The sequence below is a fragment of the Chamaea fasciata genome, unplaced genomic scaffold (assembly GCF_029207755.1).
Source record: "Chamaea fasciata isolate MVZ Bird 193981 ecotype frontalis unplaced genomic scaffold, bChaFas1.0.hap1 SCAF_8, whole genome shotgun sequence".
Taxonomy (NCBI): Eukaryota; Metazoa; Chordata; class Aves; order Passeriformes; family Sylviidae; genus Chamaea; species Chamaea fasciata.
This window is the reverse complement of record NW_027094093.1, coordinates 38,785,127-38,808,022: the sequence shown is the minus strand read 5'-3', so window position 1 is coordinate 38,808,022 and position 22,896 is coordinate 38,785,127. Positions and strand designations below refer to the sequence as shown.

The 22,896-nt window shown below is 58.9% G+C and overlaps 1 protein-coding gene across 2 annotated transcripts in view; it reads left to right on the top strand.

The window, feature by feature from the left end:
• The first annotated feature begins 17,287 nt into the window (after positions 1-17,287).
• The window catches only part of ACVR1 (activin A receptor type 1), a 45,642-nt gene continuing 40,033 nt past the window's right edge, over positions 17,288-22,896 (top strand). The window contains exon 1 of one of the 2 annotated variants that reach the window (XM_066190502.1): positions 17,288-17,433. The gene's annotated coding sequence lies outside the window, so the exon portion shown is untranslated. Of the gene's footprint in view, positions 17,457-22,896 lie in introns of both variants that reach the window. The other variant, XM_066190501.1, reaches the window with a different exon arrangement.

The following is a 22,896-nucleotide window of genomic DNA, read 5'->3' as shown; positions in this document are numbered from 1 at the left end:
CTCCCAGCTGGATGCTGCTGTGCTCCCACCCCGGGCTGTGCTTCCTTGGCCCTGGGGACTGGGACACTGACAGCCTGGCCACTGCTGCTGGCCCGGACTCTTCTGCCGCCTGAGCCCTTCTCTGGCCCCGGCAGGTGCAAATCCAAAACGTCCCTGCGTTTGTCTGGGGTGCGCAAAAACGGAGCCTGGGCTGTAGCCAACCTCCGGCCCTGCTCTGAACAGCTCCTGGGCCCCCAGGCTGGCCTGGGGAGGCTGATTTCACTCTCAGCAGTGCCCGGACAGCCCTGTTGGCTCCCACGGTCAGGAGCCCGTCCGAGCAGCATGCAGTGTGCCTGGGGCAGCCGTGCGCGGGGCCCAGCCTGGGCAGCCGGGCTGCCCGTGGGGCTGTGGGACGCGTGGGTGATGCTCCTGCAGGAGACTGGAGATACTGGTCCTGCTTCCTGTCCCGGCAACGGCGGGCACTGCCCTGGGAGATATTTTAGGCAGCTGCTGGAGAGGCAGAGTCTGCCATTTGCTGTTGGCCTCTGGGAATTGTCAGTGGAAGCTCTGATAATTAGAGAAGTGCTAGGTGATTAATTACTGGGTGAAAGCACATTTTGTTGGGCTCACTTGCACGCTGCATTCAGGCAGTGACGCGGTCCTGCTTTCCTAATGCAGAGGGACAGACACTGTTGTAACTGAGGAAGCTTTTCCCTGAGCAAATGCCCATTTTGCTACCCATCCAAACCCTTTAAATTGCAGAGCCCTGTATAAAAATAAGCAAACATTGCAAGTCAATGGCCTGGGAACATGTAAATTTGGTACCTTGCCCAAGATAGGCTCAGGATAGCTCTGAGAAGGGGAAGGAGCAGAGCTCTCAGGGATATTTCAGGCTTGCTGGAGTCATACCAAAGACAGGCTGGAAGGATTTCTCTGCTCTGATGAAGTTCTCCCTCCCTGGATGCTGCTCACATATGCCTGCCAAAAATGACTTATTACTGACGCTCCACAGCACTCCTGAAGAGTAAGGATCTGGAGACTCTTTTCCCTTTCAGAAAGCACCAGATTTCTGCGAGGGCACAGGAAAAGTTTCCTTGGGGCTGCACACACCTTCTGCCTGCCCAAGTCACTTGGTGCTCTTGCTGTGGTTTCAGACACACAGCGATTGCACAGTGGGCTCCATGCAGAGCTTCCAGCCGTGTCCACTGAGAGTTACCTGATCTGGGGAACAGAAGCAGAAGGTTTGCTGCTGTCTGCCAGAGGCGGCTGGGAATGCTCTGGGGGAGGTGAGATCAGGCTGAGCCGTCCTGTGGGTTCTCCTCCTTCTCCGGTCTGGTTTGGTGGAGGAACATGAGGCCCTGGCCCTGCACCCACCTCCAGCACAGCTGGGCTGGGCTTTCATCGGGGAGCGAGGGTTCAGCAGAGTGGTGGACGGATGGGTGGACAGAAGGACAGACAGCTGGACACCTCAGTGACCCTGTGGCCAGGCATGAGCGTTCCCCCAGGCTGCCTGGGCTGGTAAAGGCAGTGCCTCAGTGTGTCCCCCTTCTCTGCCTGCCTTCCATGGCACAGAATTTCTGAGCTCACCTGGAAGGGTCCACACGTGGACAGCTCAAACTATCCCATGATAAAACAATTTTTCCAAGCACGTGGACAACTTATTAAATATTTTCTTATGAAAAGTAGTGCTCCAGCACAGCCAGCTGGGACACCCCTGCCTGGTGGTCAGCAAAGCCCCTGCCCTGCCGTGCTGCAGCCTCTGCCCCTGGTGTTCGCGGTCCCAGGCAGGGACCTCCCCCGTGCTGGCAAAAGCGACAAGGTTTTGGAGGGTGGCCCTGCTGGGTGAGCAGGGACAGAGTCCCCTGGAGCCACAGTTCTATCTGGAATGTCAGGCTGACAACTGGTGGGCAAGCAATGTTCCGGAGGTGTTTGTCCCTGCTGTGCCCAAGGTAAAAGGAACCGGTGCGTTCTGTTAAAGTAAACATGATTGCACCAAGGGAAACAGTTGGATTGTGCTTTTGGCTTCCCAGAGTGCCAGTGAAGAGACGGGACAGCAGCCACCACCATGGCCATTCAGGTTGCAGGACCTGTCTGGCTCAGGTCAGCTCCCTGCCTGGCCAGTACAAGAAGTCCCTCACCTTTGGTTCCTTCGTCTGTGATTGTTTTTCCCATGGTTGTTCTTCTTGGTAAATCCCAAACTGAAGTGTTCTTTTCCTGTTCTTTTCCTACCTCTCCTACTTGCCATGGCAGAGGCTGCAGAAAGGAATGGAACAGAATAACAGGAATCTAATAGAATTGAGTTGAGTAGAATAGCATAGTGGACTAGGATAAAATACTGAAATAACACGCTTTCAGTTGAAAGGGACCTGCAGTGCTGATCTAGCCCAGCTGCCTGCCTGTTTCTCTTCCTCGAGGCAGCGTGGGGTGGTGGGGATGGTGAGAAGCAAGGAGCACTGCCCCAATGAGTGTTTGTTTGTGCCTGATTCAGAGCTAAATCCAGCCTCTCCGAGTGCCAGGCAGTGGAGCTGTTACCATATGTGCTAGAGGATGACAAATAAAGCACGATGAAGTATACGGCAGAGTAACATATGGCAGTGTAGACAGGCTCTCGGCGAGGGAAGAGCCGGGGAGAGCCAGCGCTCCCGCGCCCATCCGACACCTCTTGTCATGTTAAATGCTATTTTCGAACAGACAGCCACGGCAGCCTGTGCGCGGCAGGGAGCTCGCACCCGCCGGGTCCTGCCAGGGCTCTGCACCCGCCGGGTCCTCCCCGGGCTCTGCACCCGCCGGGTCCTGCCAGGGCTCTGCACCCGCCGGGTCCTCCCCGGGCTCTGCACCCGCCGGGTCCTCACCGGGCTCTGCACCCGCCGGGTCCTGCCAGGGCTCTGCACCCGCCGGGTCCTGCCAGGGCTCTGCACCCGCCGGGTCCTGCCCGGGCTCTGCACCCGCCGGGTCCTGCCAGGGCTCTGCACCCGCCGGGTCCTCCCCGGGCTCTGCACCCGCCGGGTCCTGCCAGGGCTCTGCCCCCGCCGGGTCCTCACCGGGCTCTGCACCCGCCGGGTCCTGCCAGGGCTCTGCACCCGCCGGGTCCTGCCCGGGCTCTGCACCCGCCGGGTCCTGCCAGGGCTCTGCACCCGCCGGGTCCTGCCAGGGCTCTGCACCCGCCGGGTCCTGCCCGGGCTCTGCACCCGCCGGGTCATGCCAGGGCTCTGCACCCGCCGGGTCCTGCCAGGGCTCTGCACCCGCCGGGTCCTGCCCGGGCTCTGCACCCGCCGGGTCCTGCCAGGGCTCTGCACCCGCCGGGTCCTGCCCGGGCTCTGCACCCGCCGGGTCCTGCCAGGGCTCTGCACCCGCCGGGTCCTGCCAGGGCTCTGCACCCGCCGGGTCCTCCCCGGGCTCTGCACCCGCCGGGTCCTGCCAGGGCTCTGCACCCGCCGGGTCCTGCCCGGGCTCTGCACCCGCCGGGTCCTGCCCGGGCTCTGCACCCGCCGGGTCCTGCCCGGGCTCTGCACCCGCCGGGTCCTCCCCGGGCTCTGCATCCGCCGGGTCCTGCCAGGGCTCTGCACCCGCCGGGTCCTGCCAGGGCTCTGCCCCCGCCGGGTCCTGCCCGGGCTCTGCACCCGCCGGGTCCTGCCAGGGCTCTGCACCCGCCGGGTCCTGCCAGGGCTCTGCACCCGCCGGGTCCTGCCCGGGCTCTGCACCCGCCGGGTCCTCCCCGGGCTCTGCACCCGCCGGGTCCTGCCAGGGCTCTGCACCCGCCGGGTCCTGCCCGGGCTCTGCACCCGCCGGGTCCTGCCCGGGCTCTGCACCCGCCGGGTCCTGCCAGGGCTCTGCACCCGCCGGGTCCTGCCAGGGCTCTGCACCCGCCGGGTCCTGCCCGGGCTCTGCCCCCGCCGGGTCCTCCCCGGGCTCTGCACCCGCCGGGTCCTGCCAGGGCTCTGCACCCGCCGGGTCCTGCCCGGGCTCTGCACCCGCCGGGTCCTGCAGGGCTCTGCACCCGCCGGGTCCTCCCCGGGCTCTGCACCCGCCGGGTCCTCCCCGGGCTCTGCACCCGCCGGGTCCTCCCCGGGCTCTGCACCCGCCGGGTCCTGCCCGGGCTCTGCACCCGCCGGGTCCTGCCAGGGCTCTGCACCCGCCGGGTCCTGCCAGGGCACTGCAGCCTTGCTCCCAGCCAGCCCCGGCGGCTCCTGCTCCGCTCGGCCCGTCCCTGCCTTCCCTCCCGCGGTGCTGCTGCGGCTCCCTGGAGCCGCTGATGGATGAGATGTTCCAGCGGCCGGAGCTCAGCCCTGTGCGGGGTCGGGCCGGGCAGCAGGGGCAGGTGGTGCCCGTGGCAGCCGTGGGCTCCTCCGGCACCACCCGGCAGGGCATGGCAGCCTGCGCTCAGCCGCCTGGTTCTGCTTCCACGGCACAGAGCCGGTGAACACGCGCAGGCCGAGGGATGCCTTGTGCGATCCTCTAGCGATGACTCCTGGCAGTCGGCCTGAGGGAGCAGCAGAAGCACCGGGGAGTGTTTTACCTGACAGGAGGAGGGCCGTGTGCCAGCAGCACAAAGATTTCCTGCTCCCCTTACCCGCCCTGTGCTGCCGAGCCAGAAAAGCGAACGCAGGCAGCAAAATGTGGATTTCTATCAGCTGTTTGCTCTGGCTCCATGTTTTGCCTTGTTTATTATTGGTATAAAGCTGCTCTTGGCACTGGGAGCAGACAGTGAAACACTCTCCAAAGGAACCAGGCTCCACAAACCCTCGGGGCACTCGAGTAACCGCAGCTTGTCAGGACATGTTTCCCTGAGGGGAAGCACTGCCGCAAAGCCGTTTATTTCAGGCAGAAATCGGCTGCCCGACCTGTGTCGCTATTCAGGATCAATTCAGGAGCTGCTGCTCTGCCAGCGCCGTGTCGCTCCGCAGGCGGGGCTGGAGTGCTGCCGCTCCACTGCGGGAATGCGCCTAGACTGGTGGACCAGCCACTTCTCCTCCCATTCCCTCTCTGCAGCCTCGCCCATGGCAGGTGGGATTCACCCTGGGAACAGGCAGGGGTTTGCCTGCCCTGCCCCAGAGCTGTGCCCACGCTGGGCTGCCCACGAGGTGGGGACACCAGGGTGGCAGCCACCCACACCTGCCCTTGCAGGTTCAAGGACCACCAGGCTGGCCCAACACATGAGTTCCTCTCATGCCTCCAGGCGGGATGAAATTGAAGTGAGAAGGAAGACGAGCAGCGGGGCAGTTTGGCAACAGGGGCCTCTCATCTGCTCTGGGGCAGTTCCCCCTCGCCTTCCTCTGTGCTGCTTTTTGCTCCCCTCACACTGCAGGGATGGGCGAGCTGCCCCAACCCTGCCCACCCCACAGGGACCGTGAGCTGTTGCCTGCTGGGAGTACCCACAGAGGTCTGTGTAAATGCCCAGTCCGCCGAGACAGAGCAGGGATGTGGCTCCAGAGATGGGCTGTGCTGGGAGCAGACACAGAACCGGCAGTGGAATCTGCAAGTGAGCCCCTCTCTGCTTGCTCCCTTCCTGCCCAGCACTTCTCTGCTCTCCAGGCTTCAAATCCAGATGGTGTCTGGGGTATTTTTTCTCTTTTTCTTTTCTTTTTCTTACGTGGGTACTTTTATCCTTTTGTCTTTCTCTCTTTGGGCTCGTGGGTGCGTGTTGCAGCCACCGGTGCCTGTGGGTGCAGGTAGGAGGGAAGGCTGGGTGGAGATTTCGGCCACAACAAGGCAAATGATGCAAGGCCTGAGCACAGTTCATAAAGCCACGCTGCTTGCCAAGCCCAATCACGTCTCAGAAACAGGACGAGGAACAATTTTCCATCAGGAAACACGTGGGGCTTGGGCGTGTGAGCCCCAACCCCAAAGCTGCCCTCCTGCCCGTGCCCCGCACTGATGGGGTGCCCACAGCTGGAGCGTGAGGTGGTCCTCGGCCGGGCAGTGTGGTGGTCTTGGTGGTGGCTGCTGCATCACCTCGTGTGCTGATTTGTGAGGATCTGAGCTCACTGGGCACGGCTGTTCAGACACTTTCCTGCACTCCATGGGGGATTCGGGCCTGCCCTGCCAGGGCAGACTTACACTGCCCCCACTGCTTCAAAATGAAGCATCCAGACCCGACTTCATCCAACTTCATTGAGATGGAAACAGCTAAAGGGAAGAAATGCTGGTTCCAGAGGAGGCATTTAGCTCTGCTGGTGCTGGCTCTGCATTTCAGTGCCCTGTGGAGAAACATGGAAGACCCCAGCAAAACTGTCCCTGCCTTTCCTCGCTCCCCCCTGGAGAGGGAACCAAACAGGCTTGAAGTCTGGGTTTTTTCCTTTTCAAACAATTCCTTTCCTTTTCCTTGTGTTTATCATGTTCTCTGTCCCCGTGTCCTTTCTCCTTCTCCTCCAGGAAGGCTGGAGGGGGAGAGTTTGTCCTGCACCCCTCCCTGACCTGCTGTCCTGCTCCACCAACAGGGACCCTGAGCCCCCAGGCACTGTGCCAGCACTGGGCAGCAGAGACCATGGAGCTGCAGACAGTGGGAGAAGCGTGATAGGGGTTAAAGACAATCACATGAAAATCAAAGTGGTCTCTTGCAGCCTTCAAGACAGATCCCTGCCTTTCTCTGCAGCTCTGAGGGCCAGGGACCTCGACACAAGTAAGGTACCTGGCACCTCCCTGCTTCACCAAGGTTTTTAAGGTTCAAAACCACCGTGCTCAGGTGTGCACACCTTGGGGCAGGGCTGGGTGGGGTGGCACTGCTGGCTGTGCTGCCCGAGGAGATGCTCAGCAGGAGCAGCTCTGTGCTGGGCCCCCTTGCTGGGCTGGGGGAACCTGTGGGTGCCAGTGGGCTCTGTGCAGGCTCCCAGGGCACAGGGGGGCAGGACAGCCCAGCTCCTTCCTCAGCCTGTCAGTGGGAGAACCGTCTCACTGCTTGATGCCAGAGCTGTTGGAGCTACGCTGCATTTCCCACATGCAGTCGTACTGTGCGTTCTCCTGGTGTGGAAAGGTCAGCATCGGAAGGAAAGCCTGGCAGTGGAAGGCAGGCTTCTCCAGCATCCCCATGGGAATGCAAAATATGTCAGCAGTGCTTGCACTGCTCTGCAGAATGTAGGAAGAGGTATTCTAACCGACCTTAATTGTGATGTAAATCACGGGCACAGAGCATTAATCTCTGTCAGAGAAAGCACAGGGCAGATCCGGAGCACAGGAGCACAGCACCTCTGCCCATCTGCAGTGGGACGTGCAGTGTGGCACTGGGGAGTGGGCAGGGATCCCCTCCAGCTCCCAGGCCCCTCCTGGCGCTGGAAGGCTCCGAGTGGGTGTCCGTGTGTCCGTGTGTCCGTGTGTCCGTGTGTCCGTGCGTCCCGGGCACCTGCAGTGGGGGCAGCTGCTGTCACCGCGTCCCTCCTGCCCGTCCCCTGCTGCCCAGCCCCAGCGCTGCCTGTGGCAACAACCCCTGCCGTGCCTGCCCGAGTGTCCAGGGAAAAGCGACGGCTAACGAGGGAATTACTGACGGATTCTGCATCCCGTTTACCAGGAGTCAATCTTCAGAGAACATTTCCAGGCGCCTTTCGGCGTCTCCGGCTCGAGCCTGGAAGGAAGGGGACAGGTGCCACCTTGCGTGGAAACGTTTTTGCCTGCAGCGGGCACAGACAGAATTCCTCTCCCCCTTTTCTTCTCGGTGGCGTCATGGCAGACTCCTCCCCGAGGCAGAAGGCAGCCAGCCCTGGGGCAGCGGCGCCAGCTGTTGAGCAGCGCACAGCAGCTCGGAGCCCCGGCAGCGGTGCGGACGGCGGCGCCGCCCGCCCGGTTACGGCGACGACACCGCAGGGGACGGGGGGCTGCCGGGGCTGAGAGGCTGGACACGGCTGGAAACTGCGCTGGCAGCCCAGAGACCCCCGGTGTGCTCTGATCCCAGCGTGGGCGCAGGGGAGGGGGCTTCTGCCCCGCTGCCCCTCAGCTCAGGTGAGACCCCACCTGCAGAGCTGCCCCAGCCCCGGGCTCTGACACCAGAGGGACCTGGAGCTGCTGGAGGGAGCGCAGGGGAGCCACGGAGCTGCTGCAGGGCTGGAGCCCCTCTGGAGCCAGGCTGGGAGAGCTGGGAATGTTCCCCTGGAGAAGGGAAGGCTCCAGGAGAGCTGGGAATGTTCCCCCGGAGAAGGGAAGGCTCCAGGAGAGCTGGGAATGTTCCCCTGGAGAAGGGAAGGCTCCAGGAGAGCTGGGAATGTTCCCCCGGAGAATGGAAGGCTCCAGGAGAGCTGGGAATGTTCCCCCGGAGAAGGGAAGGCTCCAGGGAGAGCTCCGAGCCCCTGGCAGGGCCCAAAGGGGATTCAAGAGAGCTGAGGACAAACTTTTTAGCAGAGCCTGTTGTGATGGGACAAGGTGTAAACTAAAAGAGGAGAGATTTAGGTTAGAGGTTAGGAGGTTCTTGGCTGTTGGGGTGGTGAGGCCCTGGCACAGGCTGCCCAGAGGAGCTGTGGGTGCCCATCCCTGGAAAGGCTTACACAGCAGTTTGTCCCTGCTTGCCACCCCCCACCCAGCTCTCCCCGTGCCCTGGGGCTGAGCCGTGGCAGCAGCACCCTGCGATGTGCCACACCACATTCCAGCCATGGGGGAATTGTGCTCCTGGAGAGGATCCTGCGGGTGAGCAGCCAGCTGGACCCTGCTGGGCTCACCCAGGGAGAAGGACAGGAGCCAGGCTGCACCCTCGGCCACGCCAGTCACAGAAGAGCTGAAGAAATCTGGGCCCTCCCGAGTGATTTATTTAAACAGTGTCTCATGGCTCACACTGGCTCTGCTGGGCTGTCTGCCCTCTGGTACACTGCTGGGTTATTTCTGTCACCTCCAGCACTGGCAGACATTCTCCCTCTGTCCCTTTCCAGCTGTCCAGAGGCATCACAGGGAGTAGTCTTCGGTTCCCTGTCCCAAGTCAGACGATGAATTACTCGTCCTCCCCTAACCAGCCTCTTAATCAGCTGTTGGAGAGTAAAATAAACTTGATGCCTGGCTTTAGGAGCACAAAATGGTGAGAACTGCCCTCACTGTGGCTGCTGCTCCCTCAGCCTGTCCTCCCTTTCGGCCGCCCAGGCCCCGTCCCTTGTTGCCCTGAGCCCACTCCTGTGCTGTGCAGGCATCAGTCCTGCTCTCTGCTGGAAGGTGCCAGGCTGAGACCAGCACCTCCTCTCCCTCCTGGGTCTGCAGTCCACTCCTTTCCCCCGTGTCTGCTCTCGGGATAGAAGAGTCAGAAGGGTCTCTTCTTCTTCTGCACAGCTCCTGAGGTGTCCAGTGTGTCCAGGGACCCTTGGGATGACCCTAAGCCACTGGGGCCAGGCTGGGAGCCACTGCTGTCCGTCTCCTGCTGTGCCCTGGTGCTGGTGGATCAAACCAACTCTCTGAAGTTGCCTTAGCAGAGGGTAGAGAGAACAGGAGCAGGAGGAAGAGACTCCTTGGTAACAGTTGGTGGTGCTTTAGGCCTCTTCAAAAGCCAGGAGCACCTTTATTAGATGGCTGTGGGGCTGGGGCTTTTTGCTGCCGAGTCTCCTTGCCCTGCTGGAGGCAGGAGCATCCTGGGGGACAGCGGGTGAGGGCCAGGGCCCCTGGGGCTCCCTGGGGCTCCCTGGGGCTCCCTGGGGCTCCCTGGGGCTCCCTGGGGCACAGCGGGCTGTGCTGGCTCTGCACCTTCCCGTTCGGGCCGGTTCTGTGGGCTGACTGCTGGGGGGAACATCCGAACACATGCCCTGGTACAGGCGGGACTGAATCCGGCACTCAGAGCCACCCTCTCTGCGCTCCTGTGCCTGGAGTCGCGGCAGGCGGGTGACTGAGCCTTGTCCTTCTCCTCTTTCCTTCTCTCCCCCGCCACATGGACCAGCACGACAAACTCCATTGTCCTTCGAGAGCCGTCACCCTGAGCGCTGCCAGCGCCGGGAGCTCTCCCGGAGCCCCAAAGGGATGTGCCGCTGCTGGTGCTGGTGCCGGTGCCGGTGTTTGTGCCAGTGCCGGTGGCTCTCCTGGCCACCCCAGCTCCCGCTCACCCACCGACGCCCAGCCGGGCCCTGTCTGTGTCTGTGTGTGCCCGTGTCCGTGTCCATGTCCATGTCTGTGCCCGTGCCCGTGCCCGTGTCTGTGCCCATGTCTGTGTCCCTGTCCTGGCCCTGCCCATGCCCGTGTCCATGCCCATGTCTGTGTCCATGTCTGTGTCCCTCTCCGTGCCCATGTCCGTGTCCGTGTCCGTGTCCGTGTCTGTGTCCGTGTCTGTGTCCGTGTCCGTGTCCGTGTCCGTGTCCGTGTCTGTGTCCGTGCTCGTGTCCGTGTCCGTGTCCGTGCCCGTGTCCCTGTCTGTGCCCGTGCCTGTGTCCCTGTCCTGGCCCTGTCCATGCCTGTGTCCGTGCCCATGTCCGTGTCCGTGTCCATGTCCGTGTCCATGTCCGTGTCCATGTCTGTGTCCGTGTCCGTGTCCGTGTCCATGCCCGTGTCCGCTTGCTGGCACAGCCCGGGACAAGGCGGGGAAGGCTTCGGGAGCCGCAGCTGGGCCTGGCAAGGGGACACGAACGACATGTGTTACAGGCCTTGGAACGTAAATATTTTGCTGCTCTAAATGTTAGCAACGAGAGCTCTCGTTCCATTGAAATGCCAGATGACAGAAGCAGAGGCCAAAAAAAGCTCCTTCCCAGCCGAGCAGAAGGAGAGGGGGCGACTGCGGCAGCGGGGCCGGGGGACACGGGGCTGGCGCTGGGGACACCGCTGCGGGCACAGCGGGCACGGGGCAGCCTGGCCGCGCCGCCTCGGGGGAAAAGGGGCCGCTGGTGCCTCGGCGATGAGCACGGCAGCGGGCAGGGCACTGCCGGCGGCACTGCCAGGGGCAGCGAGCCGCTCACCAGCGCCCGGTGGCCGCGGGAGGCAGAGCTCGTCCGCGTCCGCATTTGGCCCTTGAAATGGAAATGAGCTCGCCAGCACTTCCACCCTGGTCCCCCGTGCCCGGTGACTCCCTTGTGAGAGCTCCCAAGGGCAGAACCTTGGCCTGCAAAGGCTCCCCCCTCAGCTGGGAGGAGTTCTCCTCGTTTGTGTTTCGGCATAATTTCAATAAATTCCAGTTGGCTGTTCCTGAATAACACCCAGAGCAGAAAGGAGCTGTGCAGCCCTGTGAAGTGAATCTTTGCAATTAAGAGAACTCGAGCACTTTTTGGTGGGTGTTTTGCTGAAAACAAAGCGCTGCATGTGATGGGCTTGGAAAGCACAGGACTAATTACCAGTGCTATTTTAAAAAGTGGCATGAAAATCAGTTATGCTGCTAATGCTCAGATGCAAGAACATGGTCTGCTTAATTTAATAATACTGTGTAATTCGTGTCAAACCAAATTGGTAGCAATTATACATTATTGTTAATTACTTGGAGCTGGGCTCTCCTCTCTGTGCTCAGGCTGAATTGTACCTGGCTCCCCGATGCCCCAGAGTCCACGGGGTTTGTGATGTAAAGGTGCCCACGAGGCAAGAACATGGAAAAGGAGAACAACTGTGGAAGGTGCTGGGGCCGAGGTCCTCTCCAGAGCTGCTGGGACAGCAGGCATGTCCCCGTCCTGTGCTCGCACTCCTGGAGTCTCCTGGGGGAGTCAGTGGGAGCTCGGCGTGCCGTGGGGCTGTTGGGACAGGCCTCACCGGCTGCCCCTCTGTGACTCACACGCCTGACTCACGGACGCCTGACGAAATACATGCACTCCCAGTCACATTTATCACAGCTGAATATTAGAACAAGCTCTTTAATTTCCAACCCAAGTGCTTCCTGGGGTTTTCTCAGCAGCTGTGCTCGGGCCACTTGCTGCGCTGGGAGGGGTGGTGATGCAACTTTGCTGCGTTGCAACTCCCAGGTTTGCTTGTTTGCATGCATACATACAGATATATATTTAGAAATTTCCTCAAGGCAGAAGAAAATAATTCATGACAAGCCGCAGCTTGGAAGGTCACCGGGATTATTAGTTCTGTACCGCAGCTCACCTCGAGTGTATAAGCAAAGTCTTTATGTGCTGATGTTAATAATGCTAAAGAGTTAAAAACCTCAGCAGCTCTGAAGGCAATTATCAGGCCACCTTTGTCATGCACAGTCTCATTTTGTGTGCTGCAACAAAATGATCTTTTACTGCATGTTTTAGAAGGAATAACAGTTTGTTAGTGGTGTTTTTTTGCTGCTGGTGTCCTTCTGTCCCTCCCCATGTGGTGCTGCTGGCCTGGGCCAGACCCCCAGCCCTGCCTGCTCCCCTCTGTCAGCCGGGGACAGCACTCACCACTCCACAGAGCTTGAAAAGGCACGGGGGTCTAAAGGGAGATGGTTTTACCAAAGGAGGGGCCTGGTCTGGGGTCTGGCAGCCCCCTCTTTGGAACATTTCCTCCATGGCATCTTTCAGCTGCGTGAGCTGTTTCTACGCTCCCAGAGCATTGCAAAGTGGTCTGACTTGAAATCCCAGCTGCTCCGGAGAGAGGCAGAATTTATGAAGAAGAAAGGCAGTTCAAGTTACCATGGAAATTGTTTCAAAACAGAGAAGCCCGATTTTGCTATACTTGCTGTCTTGGGAGGGTTTTCTGCGTGGAAGGAAGGATGACAGGGTGAACCTGCCCCGTAGCTCAAGGTGTGCTCTGTGTGCGTTGTGTTCTGGGGCCCACAGACTTCTGAAGACCACGGTATTTGCATAACATTAATGTGTTTGTTCTGATGTCTGTGGGTGGCAATTTGTGCCCACAGCGCTCCTTTCACATGGACATGCCATTATTACACCTGATTAATGCAAACATTTCCCAGCAAGAAGTTCCAGACTGTTCCCTAGCACGGGAAAAGCCACACGAGGTTCTCCTGCTGGGAACTGGAAGACCCCGAATTTAATCACACTCTGCTCCTCGCAAAGCTCTGCAGAGTCAGCTGTGTATGACTACCCCCATCAAACCCACTCCACCTTTCCTTGGGGGACTGTAAAATACCTGACAAGGCAGGTACTTTCCTACCCTCACTGTGCCAGCATGGCACCTGGGGCACAGACAGCCCGTGATCCTCCCCAAATCTCCAAAGTGGCACTTCTGGCTCTGAGATGGCACTGCCAGCCACCGACCCAAACACTGTCATGACATCCCTCTCAGACCGCAGCCCTGGTTTTCTCCCCAAACATCGTTATCACAGATAAAATTCTGCTTACAGCTGGAATTTCCTATCAACAATCATGTTACCTATAGAAAAGATAATTGAAAAAACCCTGCACTGTTTGTGATGCAAATTTATTTGTAAGGATACTTATGATGGTAAATAAGAAGTGGCATTCAAAAGAACAGGAAAATAGCCCTGTTTATAGATTATGCTGAGATTTCTTCAGGAACCTAATTCTTCCCTCTGCTTCACTATTAATTAGGAATCAGCGGCATGTAAACTGTACACGATCCAGCTAGAGGAGGCTGTGGGCAGGAGCTGCCTGATTCCAGTTCCCAGCACTGGTTCCCCCCGTGGCTGAGAATGAGCACTTAGCAACAGCTGTCCCTCGGCGAGCCGTGCGTGGGTTACTCAATGACAGGTTCCAAAATTCATATTCTTCCACCAGATGTAAAGTAGAAACTTTTTCATGCAAAGTGCTTCCAAGCCACGCGGCTCCTGGTGTCTCCTGGGAACCCTGCAGGCATTAGTGAGGGGTGGCTCCTGGCCCAGCAGTGTCCCCCTTTCCTGGGCGCTCGGATAAACACACGGGTTACCACTGTCAGAAGTGCTTTAGGCTGCAAACAGGCAGGTGGGCGTTCAGAAGGGTTGGCTGCCAACACCACCTGTGGGGCCTCAAGGGAAACTTGGCACTTCTGGAAATGTAGCTGTTCGGTTAAATTTTGAAAAGCTGTATTAGATACCCAACCTTTAGTCTTCTCTTCTGGAAAATGGTCCTCGTTAGAGCTGTATTTTCTCCCAAGGAACACCTACACTTGAGCTACTTGAATGTCACATTCAGCTACTTGGCAGTATGCTGTGGAAAATCACTGGCCTTGTGCTGTTGAGCCAAATGTAGACCTATTTGTATTTTTAAGGGAGTTAGTATTCTTTTCTCTGTTTAAAACATTCCTATTACTCATAGTGAGTCAAATCCTGGCCCCATTTGGAGGGCTGTGCATAAATGGGCTGCATGCACAAAGGAGCTTCATTGGGAGCACTTTCCAAACCCTCCATCCACCTGCCTTTTCCCAAGGGAATGAGCATTAGCCTCCTGCCCCGGCACCACAACTGTGATTGCCACCCGTGCTGTCCCAGTCTGACTGCTGCTACGTCTCCATGTCTCCTGTTTTACTCCTCCGAGCTCCTCACTCCTGTCTGCAGATGCCCATGCTGCTGCTCGGGAAGAGCACGTGTGGAGGAAAAGCACAACCATGTCCCCTGTGGCACAGGAGCAGAATCACACAGGCTTGGATTGGAAAAGACTTCCAAGATCATCGAGTCCATCCTGTGCCCAATCCCCACCTTGTCACTCAGCCCGGGGCACTGAGTGCCACATCCAGTGGTGCCTGGGACACCCCCAGGGATGGGCACTCCACCTTGGGATGCCCCTGCCAGCGTCTCAAAGACTTTGGAGTGGTCTCTGCTAAGGAGACCCGTGCCTGGGTCTGCACAGCTGCAGGTGGTGCTTGGGGCAGTCTGGGGGCTGGCTGCTGTCCCTGGGACACAGCTTGTGGCTGTCCCTGCACTGGGACACAGCTTGTGGCTGTCCCTGCAGAGCCCCAGGGCGCCTGTGCTGTCCCCGGCTGTGTCCTGTCCTGGCTGTGTGATGTCCCCGGCTGTGTGCTGTCCTGGCTGTGTCCTGTCCTGGGTGTGTCCTGTCCTGGCTGTGTGCTGTCCCCGGCTGTGTGCTGTCCCCGGCTGTGTGCTGTCCCCGGCTGTGTTCTGTCCTGGCTGTGTGCTGTCCCAGGCTGTGTCCTGTCCTGGCTGTGTTCTGTCCAGGCCGTGTTCTGTCCTGGCTGTGTGCTGTCCCTGGCTGTGTCCTGTCCTGGCTGTGTGCTGTCCCTGGCTGTGTGCTGTCCCCGGCTGTGTCCTGTCCTGGCTGTGTTCTGTCCAGGCCGTGTTCTGTCCTGGCTGTGTGCTGTCCCCGGCTGTGTGCTGTCCCAGGCTGTGTCCTGTCCTGGCTGTGTTCTGTCCAGGCCGTGTTCTGTCCTGGCTGTGTGCTGTCCCTGGCTGTGTGCTGTCCCTGGCTGTGTGCTGTCCCTGGCTGTGTGCTGTCCCAGGCTGTGTCCTGTCCTGGCTGTGTTCTGTCCAGGCCGTGTCCTGTCCTGGCTGTGTGCTGTCCCTGGCTGTGTGCTGTCCCTGGCTGTGTGCTGTCTCCGGCTGTGTGCTGTCTCCGGCTGTGTGCTGTCCCCGGCTGTGTCCTGTCCAGGCCGTGTTCTGTCCTGGCTGTGTCCTGTCCTGGCTGTGTCCTGTCCTGGCCGTGTCCTGTCCTGGCTGTGTGCTGTCCCTGGCTGTGTGCTGTCCCTAGCTGTGCCCTGCCCTGGCTGCCTGCTGTCCCTGGCTGTGTGTGTGCTGTCCCTGGTTGTGGTGAGGAGCCTGCAGGGCTCCGTGTCCATCCAGCAGTGCCCAGGAGCACACACACGGCGTGGCCCCGGGCAGGAGCAGGTGAGCCTCGGCGACCGAGGGCAGCCCCAGCTGATGCTGGGGGAATGTCACAGCTGAGGGAACGGGGTCAGCCGGTCTGCCCCGCTGGGGTGCTGGGACCTGCCCTCCCCAGTGCCTCCGGCATCCCATCCCACCACTGCCCCGGGAAACGCAGAGCAGTGCTGGGGCGCACACCATGGCACTGGGCAGAACGTGTGTGGAGCGTCAGGTCAAAAATATCTGGGAATTTCTCATGCACTTGGCCCGTTCGGGATTGTTTGTACTTATTGAAAATGTGGGATGTCGTCCTTAATCCATCACGTCATAATGGAAGAGCTCTGCTGACAGTAATTAGATGCAGTTATTCTGGAGATCCGCTTCATTTTCCCACTTAGGAGGAAGCCTTTGCCTTTCCAGGAACCTCGGTGACGTTGGCTTAGTGCAGCTGGCACAGGGCCACTGGTTCCACCCAAAGTCTGCGTCATGGTGACCTTAATGTACCTGAGGGTGTCCCTGCCCACAGCAGGGGTGGGACAAGATGGGCTTTAAGATCCAACCTAAACCCTTCTGGGATTCTTTCACTTGGACAGAGACGCTCCATGACTATGACTGAAGTACCATGGTTGGAAGAATGTATGATTTTGGGGAATTAATCCAGGTGGATGAGGGAGGGTTAAACTTTCAAGATGAATGAAGACACCTCCAACCTTAAAAATTATGACATAACTACTTCCTGAATAATTTGGTGTGAGAATTGGAGTGAGATTATTTTTTTTTAATAAAATTAAGCACATCGGTCCTGTAGCAGGGTATTTGCAGTCCGGCTCAGCCCTGGAGGCACCTCTGGAGTGCTGTGCCCAGCTCTGGATCCAGAGCAGGGACAGGAGCTCCTGGAGCTGAGGAAGGGCCTGGAGCATCTCCGTGCCCAGGAGAGGCTGAGGGAGCTGGGGCTGCTCAGCCTGGAGAGGAGCCCCAGGGAGAGGGGACATCAGCCCTGGGTGTCCCCGGGTGTCCCCGGGTGTCCCCGGGTGTCCCCGTGTGCAGGGAGCGACACTGGCAGCCCCGAGCAGAGCCCAGCAGGGGCCGGCGTCTCCTCCCACCGCGGGCATGTCCCGGAGCCCCCGGCCCCGCCGTGCGCCGGGCCCGGGGTGGCCCTGCTGGGACGGCGAGCGGCACCGGGGCCCTCCGGGATCCCGGCCCGCGCACTCCGGGGTTCGGGGACTCCGGCCGCCCACCGGCCCGGGATGCTTTTGTCCCCCGCTCCCGGCGGTCGGGGCGGGACTTCGGTTCCCCTGCACCGAACCGAACCGAGCCCGGACCCGAACCGAACCCGGACCCGAACCCGAACCAAACCCGAACCGAACCCGCACCGAAGCCGCACCGAACCCGGACCCGAACCCAACCGAACCCGGACCCGAACCGAACCCGGACCCGAACCCAACCGAACCCGGACCGAACCCCGACCTGAACCCAACCGAACCCGAACCCGAACCCGAACCCGAACCCGGACCCGAACCGAAGCCGAACCGAACCGAACCGAACCGAACCGAACCGAACCGAACCGAACCGAACCGAACCGAACCCGAGCCAAACCCGCACCGACCCCGCGCCGACCCCGGCCCCGCCGGGACCCCGCCCCCGCGGTGGCCGCCATGTCCCCGCGGCGCCGGCAGGGGGCGCGGGCGGCGCGGCGGGCGGGCGGAAGTGACGCGCGGCCATTGCCGGTGCGGCGCTGCCCCGCCCGCGCTCCTTTGTCAGCGGAGCCGCCGCCGCCCGCGGCCGCCCCCGGCCCCGCCGGCCCGAGCGGGGCAGCGCCGCAGCACGGCCAGCTCCGGCCCGCTCCGGGCCGCTCCGTCCAGCCCGGCCCCACGCCGGCCCGCCCCGTCCCGCCGGCCCAGCGGGTGAGTCCCGGCCGCCCGAGCAGGTCGGTCCCGCCGCCCGGGAGGGTTGGCGGGGGGCGGCGTCCCGGGGGTCCCCGGCGCGGCCGGGGGGGCGCGCACAGGCCCCGCGGGGCATCGCTGCGGTGCGGCGGGGAGGGCAGCGCTGGGGCTCTCCCTTCTCTCCGCTCTTGGTGAACTCGCGGCGGTTTTGTCCGGGGAGAGTTCTTTCCCTCGGCGGCGGCCGTGGGGCCGCTCGGAGCTGCCCGGGCGGGAGGCGCGCTGGGCTCCCGTGGGTGTGCGGGCTCTGCCCGCGTCGGTGCGCCGGGAGCCCGGCGTGTGATGGGGACAGGGGAGTTACGGGCCAGAGTCCCCGGTGCCGGTTCGTCTGCTGAAGGTGCTGCTGCCCCGGCCAGGGCGGCGGGGCTGAGCCCCCGGGGCCGCAGCCAGCCCGCCCGGGGCCCGGGGCCGGATCTGCGGGGCTCCGGCCGGGGGCTCGGTGCTCGCCCCGGGGCCAGGAGCCGCTCCCTGCCCGGCCGGGCGGGCACGGTCACCCGCAGACTCCGGACCCCGCGCCGGCCTGTGGGATCTGGGCCCTGAGTCTCGCAGCGGGAGCTGCCCGGGCGGTCTTTCCAGCTCTTGGCTGTCAAAAGTGCTGAAATAACTTGTTTCTAGCGGTGCTTTTGTGAATCGAAAACGTGGATTGAAACGAAACCAGTGTGTTTTCCAATGACTGAGAGCAGTTCACCTTCGGCAGGGTCTCCGAGCCGGGGTTCATGCGGGAGGCACCAGTGCCTCGGGATGATGTTACTGGTGGAACTCCCAGGTTCTGCTCCTGGCTGCAGAACCGGCACGTTTGTACAAAACCACTTTCTAAAAAGGTGCATTGAGCTCTCAGAAGAGAACAGGTTCTTTTTCCAGATCTCGTGTGTGTTCGTGGTCTGCACTGGAGCCCACCTCAGCTTCTCCTTGAAGAAGACTCCTGTGGCTGTATTAGCTGTGGGCAATGACAAGTCTATTTTTAACCTTTCACTTTTCTTTTGTTTCCTGTAATACGATCTTTGCTGTGATCCTTACACTCATCTTCAGAGGGACGGTGCTGACCTGGAATGCAGCAGGCACTTTGCAAATCCTCTCGGAGCCCTGTCCTTGAAGGGCTGGAGCTGTTTGAAGAGTGCTGGGGTGCCTCGCAATTGAAATGGAAAAGCTGGAGCCCTGGCTGTGGAGAGCTCTCAACTGCACGGCTGCGGCCTTTGATGGCCGAAACTTTTTTTTTTTTTGAGGAGGAGGTGTTAGAGATCTGTTTTAAGGGAACAAAAAGTTCCTGTGTGCCCTGTGCTCTCCCCGGGAGGTGTTAAGTGTGTGCAGTGGTTTCGGAGGTTTGCCTTCCCTCAGGATTTGTTTGCTGGGATAAGACCTGCATTCCTCTCTTTCAGGGGGCGGGTGTGTGCTCCTTGCCCAGTGGCGCAGGGCTTGGGAGAAGTTCCCAACTGGAACTCTTTGCCTCCTCACCCTGAGTGAGAGGTGTGTTGTGTTCTGGCTTCATCTTGGGATAAGCTTTGAGGTCTGCTGTTGTCACTTAGTTCACGCCTCAGCCTCCTCGGTTTGTAAATAATCGGCTCTTACAGGCCTGAATCACGGGGGGGACAGAATCACATCGGGGGAGGCTGGTATTTGAATGAAACAACGCAAGGGGAAAAAACCCTGCTCTGTGTTTTTACTTTTAAGTCTTATAATGGGTCTCAAAGTTTCAAGCTGGGAAAGGGAAATCCTACTGACCCGGTGCTGATGGTGTTTCCAAAGGTGTTGCCGATATTCTCTGCCTAAGTTCCACTGCCCAGTTTTTTATGATTTATTAGGAAATAAATTTAGAAAACGATTTATTAGGAAAATATTTTCGTTGCGGAGCTGTTGAGTTTGTTTATACCCTGCAGAGAATAGGATGGCTGTGTTGGTTACTGGCAAAATTGGTGAAGACCCAGTTAGCTTGTGCAGAGGTTCAGCCTCACCCTCCTTGGGCACCGCTCAAAGTGGTTTTGGCCATGTTGTGTTCCTGGAGATGGCAATTCGACGTGATTTGGGACGCGAGAATTTTATTGTATGCCTTAGCAGCTGAATGTTTGATATTCTGGTGGTTGTTCACGCTCTTCTCCAAACACCTGTGAAGTTGGTTGCATTTTTTTCTGCTGAGGTGACCTGCTGAAGATCACCTCTACCACTGAGTAGAAGGATCCTTCTGCAGGAGAATGCAAGTGTGTGGAGGAGCTGGGGTGAAAGGGGAGGGCTAAATATAGCCATTTCCTGCAGAACTTATCTGCTTCTGAGGCTGGCTTTCCAAATGGAACCGGTGTCTTCCAAGCCCTCGGTGAGGGTAGGAAGAGAACATGGGCGGGGGAAAGAACACCCGTGGGGTGTTGTGAGTGGGCTGTGTTTGTGGTTTTTGTTTTTTCCAGCCAGCTGGTACTCTGAAGTCATGCTTAAATTTAATGAAAGCCCGATGCTAAAATAGGATCTAGGGACAGCCGTTGTGAAATAATTAGGCACCCGTTCAGCCCTTCTTGTCCCTGCCAAAGAAAAGCTACTTGAATTCATTTACATTCTCGGTGTTGGAACTCTCAAATGGGCATCTTGATCCCTGCTCTGGTGTGTGTAAACAGGTTGAAAACTTGTCCCACTCACCTGCGCAGCTGTCGGGAGCTGCAGCAGGTTGCAGCGGTGGTATTGAATGCAGGTGATTGCTGAGTGTCTCTGCGTGTGAGGATTGCTGGCTGTCACAGGGGTGCGTGGCAGGCTGCCCTCAGCCGGGGTGTGCACGTGGGTTAGGGGGTGGATTAGTTGCTTTAGGACCTGAGAGCAGTCAAGACTGAGGGAGTTTAAGAGCGTCTTAGTTACAGAGAATATCAGATGCTATTGAAATCCTCGCCTTTTGAGCACTGCTGTGGACCAGTTCTGCGGCCACGTGTTGGGCGTGTAGGGCATTTATATCCTGAGCATACCTGTATGTATCTGTAAAAATCAGGAATGATGGTGTTTTCTAGCAGTGTGGGAAAGCTGAATTCACATGTGTTTGAAAGCTGTTTTGGGATCACAATTTTATAAAATGTTGTTGACTACAAAATGTATGGAATTCCATGGAAATGCTTTCCAGAAATTACTTTTTTTTTTTTCCCACTCTGTTTGCAGCCAAACCGTGGTTTTAGAGTAATGCCTTCAAAAGCGTAGAAGTGCAGTCTGATAACAGCAAGTGGTTGTAGTGCAATAGTTTTCTGTGTTGCATTGGGCCCTGAGTTTGTATGTAACCCAGTCTCAGGTGATGGTGATACTCTCCTAAACGTGTGGTCTTCTGGAATTTGTGCGTGTACAGTGCTCACACCTTCCTGTTTCAGAGTGATTTGCATCTGTAGATGGAGGTTGTTCAGAGCACACTCCCAAATTTCTGCTCTGTTAAGAAGAGGCACAGAGAACGAGCTGCGGTTCTGCGGCAGCACTGGAGCACACCTTTGGAGTGCACTGCGTGGGGTGCTGGTTTCTGGGGGGAAGGCGAGGAGTGTGCAGTAAGTGCACACTCAGTGCAGTAGGTGCACACTCGGTGCAGTAAGTGCACACTCAGTGCAGTAGGTGCACACTCGGTGCAGTAAGTGCACACTCAGTGCAGTAGGTGCACACTCGGTGCGCTCCCGGTGCAGTAAGTGCACACTCAGTGCAGTAAGTGCACACTCAGTGCAGTAAGTGCACACTCGGTGCGCTCCCGGTGCAGTGAGTGCACACTCAGTGCAGTAGGTGCACACTCGGTGCGCTCCCGGTGCAGTGAGTGCACACTCAGTGCAGTAGGTGCACACTCGGTGCGCTCCCGGTGCAGTAAGTGCACACTCGGTGCAGTAAGTGCACACTCGGTGCGCTCCCGGTGCAGTGAGTGCACACTCAGTGCAGTAGGTGCACACTCGGTGCGCTCCCGGTGCAGTAGGTGCACACTCAGTGCAGGGAGTGCACACTCGGTGCGCTCCCGGTGCAGGGAGTGCACACTCAGTGCAGTGAGTGCACACTCGGTGCGCTCCCGGTGCAGTGAGTGCACACTCGGTGCGCTCCCGGTGCAGTGAGTGCACACTCGGTGCGCTCCCGGTGCAGTGAGTGCACACTCGGTGCGCTCCCGGCGCAGGGAGTGCACAGCTCTTCCCTTGCGGGAGAAGCAGCCCTGCAGTTCAGAGGTGCTGCTGTTCTCTGCTGCCAGTTCGGGTGCTGCTGTTCCCCTGGAAGGCCAGCGCTGACCCCGTGGTTCGTCTGCTCCCGAGTGCTCAGCATCAGGTGCTGGGTCGGGCTGGCAGGTGGTGCAGGTCCCTTTCAGGGCTCTTTGATGTGCTCTTGCCTTTGATGCAGCCTCACCTTGCCGGTGCCCCGGATCAAGGTCCCCCGGATCAAGGTCCCGTATCCCAGGGGATGGAGTTTGAATGCAAAGGCGTTGTCAGTCCCTGATCAACTGGGATGATCAATGTCCTTCGGCTCCACAGTTTCTTCAAGCTTGGGACCTGTTTTAAACCTGTGGTTTAGTTGGTTCAGCCTGGTTTTGCAAGGCTGGCTGAGGTGGTGCGTAAATGAACTGACCTGCTAAGGGGAGAAATACTGAAAGGAAATACTGTAGAGATCTTAAAGTCACAATTGGTGTCAGTAAATGGGAAGGGATGATCTTAGGTAATTCCGTATTATGTAAGAAATGGGGAATACCGGGGTAATCAATTGTCAGCAGCTGTAAGATTAAAACCAGTAGCTTTGTGTGGTGCCTGTTTAAGCAATAGAGTGATTGTGGTGGGGTATTCAGGAGACTTACTCTTTTGAGGAACAGTTGGATCTGTTGGTGGGCCAGTGGGGGGCCAGTAATTGCAGTAATTCAGATGCAGTTTTGGGCTTGGGAATTTACCTCCGACTGGGAGCAGTGGGGTTGGGGGCAGAGGAGGGTGGAAGAATGACCCTTTTATGCTGTGTCCTTGTGCTTTTTCCTGAGCATCTGCTCCTGTTCTCTTCTGGAGTCAGGTTGTTGTTGGTTGTTCCTCCCCTTGGTGTGCAGAGGCAGTTCAGTGGTTCTCACCCCAGAAGTCCTGTTGTCACTGCATCTCCCCTTCTGAAACACCCCTGGAGGGTCCGAGCCAGTCACTGTTCCCTGCCGGTGATGCTCCTGGGAAGGTGCTTCTGGAAGTGTCTGGAGCCTGTTGTAGAGTAACTCCGGTCTGCTTTGGGGAAAGGAGGGCTCTGGCTTTGTTAGGAAAAGCTTGCTAAAACCGAGACCTGCCGTTTGGTGATTGTCCAAGGCTGCCTTTGGAGTCATTTGCGTTGTCTGAAATAACCAAGATGGAGATAGAAGGCTGGGAGGGGGAGCACCAAAAGCTGTTATCTGGGCCTTACTCAAGAGGTGTTGCTGCAACATTAACCTTCTGTCCGGGGTGCCTGGAATGTTCCTTCTCAGCGGCTGGAGCTGGTCATCCTGTTGAGTGGAGA